Consider the following 6000-nt stretch of genomic DNA (forward strand, 5'->3'; position numbering starts at 1 on the left):
GGGGGGGGGCGCGGGGGGAGATGAGTGAAGACAGAGGGAGTGATGACCAGCTTTTCTGGATGTGTGGATAAGAGAGAGATTTTTGGTGAGAGAGAGAGAGTGTGTGTGTGTGTGTGTGTGTGTGTGTGTGTGTGTGCGCGCGTGCTGCATGCTGAGAAAGTGTGAGCTTATGTATTACACTGTTTTCATATGCAGATCAGTCGGTGTTATTATTCACTGTTCACAAGCTCTTGTGTATGTTTATTTATGTGGATATGCAGCCCCGGATTAAAGCCTCGGTGTCACACAGCCGCCCTCCCTGGCAGCCATGTTGGGGGTTTGCTCCAGAGCAGGCAGGTCGTGTTTGTGAAGGTGGTCTTCGGAGCACTGGTTAGACAGTTAATGTCCATGCTTCTTTAAAAAAATTTTAGGGGCATAAACATCTTTGCTCACTACATCTCACTGATTTTGTATCTGAATGACTATCGTCAGCTCGCTACGTCACACATATCAGCTTTAAGAGCGGGTAGCAGTTGCATATATCAGAAGAAGCACTTAAGAAAGCTAGTTATCCAGCCAGCAAAGCTAGCAAACACACACACACACACACACACACACACACATTTGAAAGAACAAGGCTGTGTGTATCTTATTCCTCTTTGCCATAGATCACCATTGTTGCGTTAGAAACATGTCAATGGGCCACACTGTTGCACCTACACCGTCCTGCGGCTGGAAAAACTCACTGGAGAACCGAATGTGGATTCCTCCACATCTGAAAGTAGTCCCCACCAAATCCCCAACCATATTTCCTCCTACTTGAATAAGTTTGGCGAAAAACTACAATGCCCAGCTGTTTAAGGACATTTCTGAGCCCATTTTAAGAACGAACGCTTCAGACTTGATGCCAGTTTTCGAGGGAATAATGAGCTTGTGCACGAGTGCCTCAGGCAGGCTAGGCTAGGGAAGTTGAGGAGGGTTGAAAGACGAACTAATGCATTGATGGTTTTGATATTTATTAATATGTCTTCGTTTCATACCAGCCCCACCTTTAAAGGTGCAACCCTTTGCCTGTGTCCTTAGGGAGTAACAATAATTGTACAAAAATATGGAGTGTGTTTACACTGGAAAGTAACGGCATGAGTGTGATACCTCAAATTGCATGCTTCTTGAGTGTGGTGTTGATAGACAATGGGAAACAACAATAGCTGGAAAAAGGTGCTGCTGCTCCAACAAAAGCTGATGGCTGTTAATTAACTGATGGCTGTCTTGTATGCCGACTACCAGCATAGTGCACCGTCAACGTTACTACGCTCATTAGCAAAAATCAATGCATTTCCATGACACCACCATGATCAGTCAATTTGCTTGTCGAGGGGAGGTTTGTGTCGTGTAGAGTTCCGCACGGGTGAACTTTTGGCACACTGCTCACCAACTGCAAACCCGCTCAAACGTGCCAACCTTTCATGGAAAAGAGGGAGGGTGGGGGGGGCCAGAAATGCAAAAGAATCCAAAGTGGAGGGAGCCGTCACATTAGCTGCATGACCCGCAGGTACTCACCGCGTCGTCCAGCTTCAAACGCCCGATGCCTTCGCGATGCCCCCCGCCCCGAGCCACTCCTCTGGTGGGACTGGCCGCTCTGGAATCGACACACACACACACACGCAGGTTAGTGCTGAAGACATAAAATAAAATCAGCTCAAGTCAAAGTCACACACGGCTGGAAACACACCAGGCAAAATGCATTCATATTCCTCCTGAATGGATCCACAGCCGCACTATACAACATCCAGGTTTTGTATGTCTTTATTTCGAGCCTGCATGCAGTGTGTGTGTGTAGGGGGGGGGGGGGGGGGGGGGCGGGGGGGGGTGATGTCTTACTCACTTCCGCTCGCGTGTGTTTATCGAGGTGCGAGGCCCCTAATGTTTGCCCGCACGCCTCACGTTTGTGTGCGCGATTGACCACGCCAGTGTTTGGCATTCGCCTCGTCTCGCTGCCAGTCAATAAGGCGCGGTGATTATTCAGATGGGGCCCCAGGTTTTAACTCTGCCCTCCTCATCGACTCGATGAAGGTTTTAGTCCCGTTAAGACGCTGACACACTTCATTACGGGGAACATTCCTCTATTGATTAAACCATTCCAAGGTCTGGCCTTTTCTTTCTCCGGAAGGATCTCCTCAATAATAACTGTACCTCCCGCAAACACACACACACACTCACTGAGATTGTGCACATGCACACAGGTGTATACATGCAGTGCGTAAAATCTAATGGGTTTGGTGTAGAAAAGTGTGTTTCACTCACTTAAAAAAATCACTTTATGATTTTTAAATGAATGCTTCCGTGAGCTACTTCATAGGAAGTTAATTCTGCCTAATTAATGAAACAGCCTTGGAACGTAAGCACACTCAGCAGTGTGTCGGGTGTTTCACTGCGCATGTTTAGATGAGGTTGTGCCGTCTACAATCCAATAGAGTTTATTCAATATTTCTGGGGGGGGGGGTTGTTGTTTTTTAGCAGCCTTTAACAAACAGGATTTCCCGTAAGTCCAAGACCATCGTGGATTAAATGTTACGGCTCAGCAGCCGAGGAGAGTCCATGACTAGACGGGGGTCACAGTAGGTTTTTAGGCGGCGGAGATAACGGCTAAAAAAAAAACAAAAAACTTGACAGCTGTTGGTGAATTTTCATGGGGGGGGGGGGGGGGGCTTTGTGCGCTCATAACGCAAGCGCTGTTTAACTTTGTTGAAATCATGAAGGCTTCAACCAATTAGAGATTGGAGCAGAGGCGGGCCCAGACGTCTCTCTATTGACCTTTCAGCACTCAGGAGGTGCTCCGACTCCGCCGCCATCTTGCCTTTTAACTTCCTGTCTACGTCATGTGTAAAGACGCTGACTATTCAAATTACATTCATTCATATATGTGGGCAGACCAACAAAGCAAATACGAGCGGGTTTAGTGCTCGTTTGTGGCAACTGCAAGTAATGTCAAGAGCCTGCGTCATTGTCATGTTCAACCGGTAAGTTAAATATCCACATTAATGCAATTTTTCCATCACGGAAACATCAAGCTAATGTACTGCTGCGACACACAGTCGGCTAGTTGTTGCCCGACATTGCCTTTTTTGATGTCGGCGGCGGACGTGGCGCTGTCACGTCACATGACCGGCTCATAAAAGTCGACTTTGAGAAATGTACACTAGGCTGTCTGAGCAGCTGTGGCCAGCAAAGACAATAACAATCGATTGAGGAAATTGCTTCAAACTTGCATCCCTGGTTTCAGTATGCTGTACGTCTCTGTAGGCAGGCCGAAGCACACAGACTGCATGCACACATCTATCTACACACACACACACACACACACATAATATACCCGTACACTTCGGAGTTATATTTGCCACATTGATGCTCCATATAAACCCAAGGATTTCCCAGCCATCAAAGTTTAAAATGTGTTGCCGCGTGAAACTAATCACCTGTTTAACAACCTATGAGACAAGCTAAACTAGGGTGCTACTTTATAGGAGCCTCTAACACGCACACACACACTCACACACACACACACACACACACACACAAACACACACAGAAAGATACAGTATGTGGTGCAGCAAGTGTACAAATGCACTTGCCGAGGGCTATATACAAATAATTCCTGAAAATTTGACAGCATGTCTCATAATAGCGAGCATAAATAGGGTAAGTGGGTTAAAAAAAAACCTACAAAAAAAAACCCTAGAAACGCATGAATAGCATATCATTCTTGCCGTGTGGAAAACTTTATCTCGCTATGTAAATGCTCTCTATCTGCTAGAAGCAAGTTTTTCCAAAGCAACATTTCCCTGTTTCTGGCCAAGCTGCCTTTTGCCGAACATACAGAGGTTTTTTTGGGGTTTTGTTTTTTGTTTTTTTTCAGCTGCTCCAGAGACAAAATGAAAACTTCATCGTTAGCGCTGTCGCCGCTAACTGAAAGGTATTTTGTTGCTGATACAGCTCCAGTGAAATCAATAGCCATTTAGTGAATTACGTGTTCATGCCAAATTTGATGAGTCTCTTACAGAACTTAAATTAGCCGCCCACACCGAGGAGTTTGTCTCCCCTGGCGAGGCGCCAATTAATAATTGCTAAGTAATAATGTATATTACAGGATGCAAATCTGCTTTCTGTTCAGATCCTGCCGTTCAATTGTATGCACTTCAATATCTGTTCAAGGCAGACACTGAGTCTGCGTTTGATAGATTCATATTTTAGTCAAAGTACTTAAGCACGATTAGATGGGACATGCTGTATGCTGAATAAGAATAATTTTCCAATGTGTACACGGGTCATTTTTTTTTTTTTTGGCTTCTTTGAAAGTTTGTTGGCCAAAAAAACGTTTGCCACAGCCAGTTCTCAATGTATGTTAATGATACTGCCTCCTTTTCCAAAAAAAAAACAACAAAAAAAGGTAAATTCAGCGTATTGTACACCATGTCATGTCTTACTCGCCACCCTGCTGCCCTCTCCGACATTCATTCATTCAGACGTGCTGCGCCGTCTGTCCGATCAGCGTCAGGCGACTGTCAATGAGACCCAGCGCTTTCCGCAGATGTTTCACATTAAAAGCCTTCCAGAGGAACAGATTACGCCCTTTGAGCCACTGGAAGGCTCTTAATGAGAAACATCTGCGACGAATCCTCCTGAAGTCATTCCAGGCAACAGGTAAGCCCCAAGAAAGTGTCGAGTTTGCATTCGCAGCAAACGGCGTCAGCAGCAAATCTGAAAACAGGCAGGTGTCACGGCGAGATATGTTAAATGCACTAACTAAAACGGGACAACTGGGAATAAAAAGTTGCGCCCGACACAGACCTGTTTCGAATAAAGGCAGTTCCGCTAAATGCAGGCCATTTGAGAATTTACGCGATGTAAATGATTTCAGTAAAAAAAAAAAAAAGACTTAAGTTGCTTGTAAAGTACAAGTGCAGGTCATATATCGCATGTCTCTTCCTGCTGTTTCACAGGCCAAACAATCAGACAATCACTTTGTGTTCCATAATGCAGTCATTTTAAGCCATCTTTCAAAGTGTTTCATATTCTGGAAATGTAATGGCTGCGCAATTTTTTAAGCAGAAATAATGACATTTTAGGTCATGTATTTATTTATTTATTTGGCCTCTCAGGGGCAGCAGGGCAAACTTTAAGTATAACACTGACCTATTGTGAACTAGCAAAGTTGTGGTGGCAATCTTAAGTAGAGAGTAAGCACTTGCCTATACACATTCACACATCCGACGGACGCAGAGCAACATTAGCATTCATTCGGAGTCTTGTTTGATGCCAACCTAATGAATGTAAGTCCAACATATTCTTTACCTTTTAGCTCTGAAAATATCTGGCTCTTGAGCTGCTAAATGCTCCAAATAAACCCCCCCCCACCCATTGTGGCTGCAAATACGATTGAACCTAAAACAGTAAAGCCATCAAATCAAAACGGCGAGCTAAAAGACGCTAAAATGCTGCGTAGAGCCGTGGGGAACTACAGAAATGTCCTTTCTGGGCATTGTATGCATTGTAGTTTTTAGCTAAACGTATTCAGACAGGGGGAAATATTGCATTTGGTGGGGACTATTTTCAGATGCGGATGAATCCACAATTGGCTTATTGTGGATTCATATAAGTGCAGCTTTAAGTATTACTGTACTTATTTTGTTCCATCTGTTGCATCGCAAATTACCCAAACAGTGAATTGTCGCTTTATAAAATGTTGTTAACATTACATTAACATTTCCACTCAGCACAGCCCTTGTACTTGAGCTGGATTTCTTTCCACCCCTGGTCTATCTTGTTCTTCTTTCTTTTTTTTCCTTTTTTCTTTTTTTTTGTAGTTTAGCTGCTAATCTGGTCATGAGTCAAATTTATGATTCAAAGAAATCCCTTCGAAACCGCGAAAGCAAACAAATTTACAGTGGCTGTCGGAGACGGAAATGAACACAGCAACCAACGGGGGAATAGAAGCAGCGACTCACTCCCTGCCTGGAATAG

This window comes from Enoplosus armatus, chromosome 12 (genome assembly GCF_043641665.1).
Source record: "Enoplosus armatus isolate fEnoArm2 chromosome 12, fEnoArm2.hap1, whole genome shotgun sequence".
Classification (NCBI taxonomy): Eukaryota; Metazoa; Chordata; class Actinopteri; order Centrarchiformes; family Enoplosidae; genus Enoplosus; species Enoplosus armatus.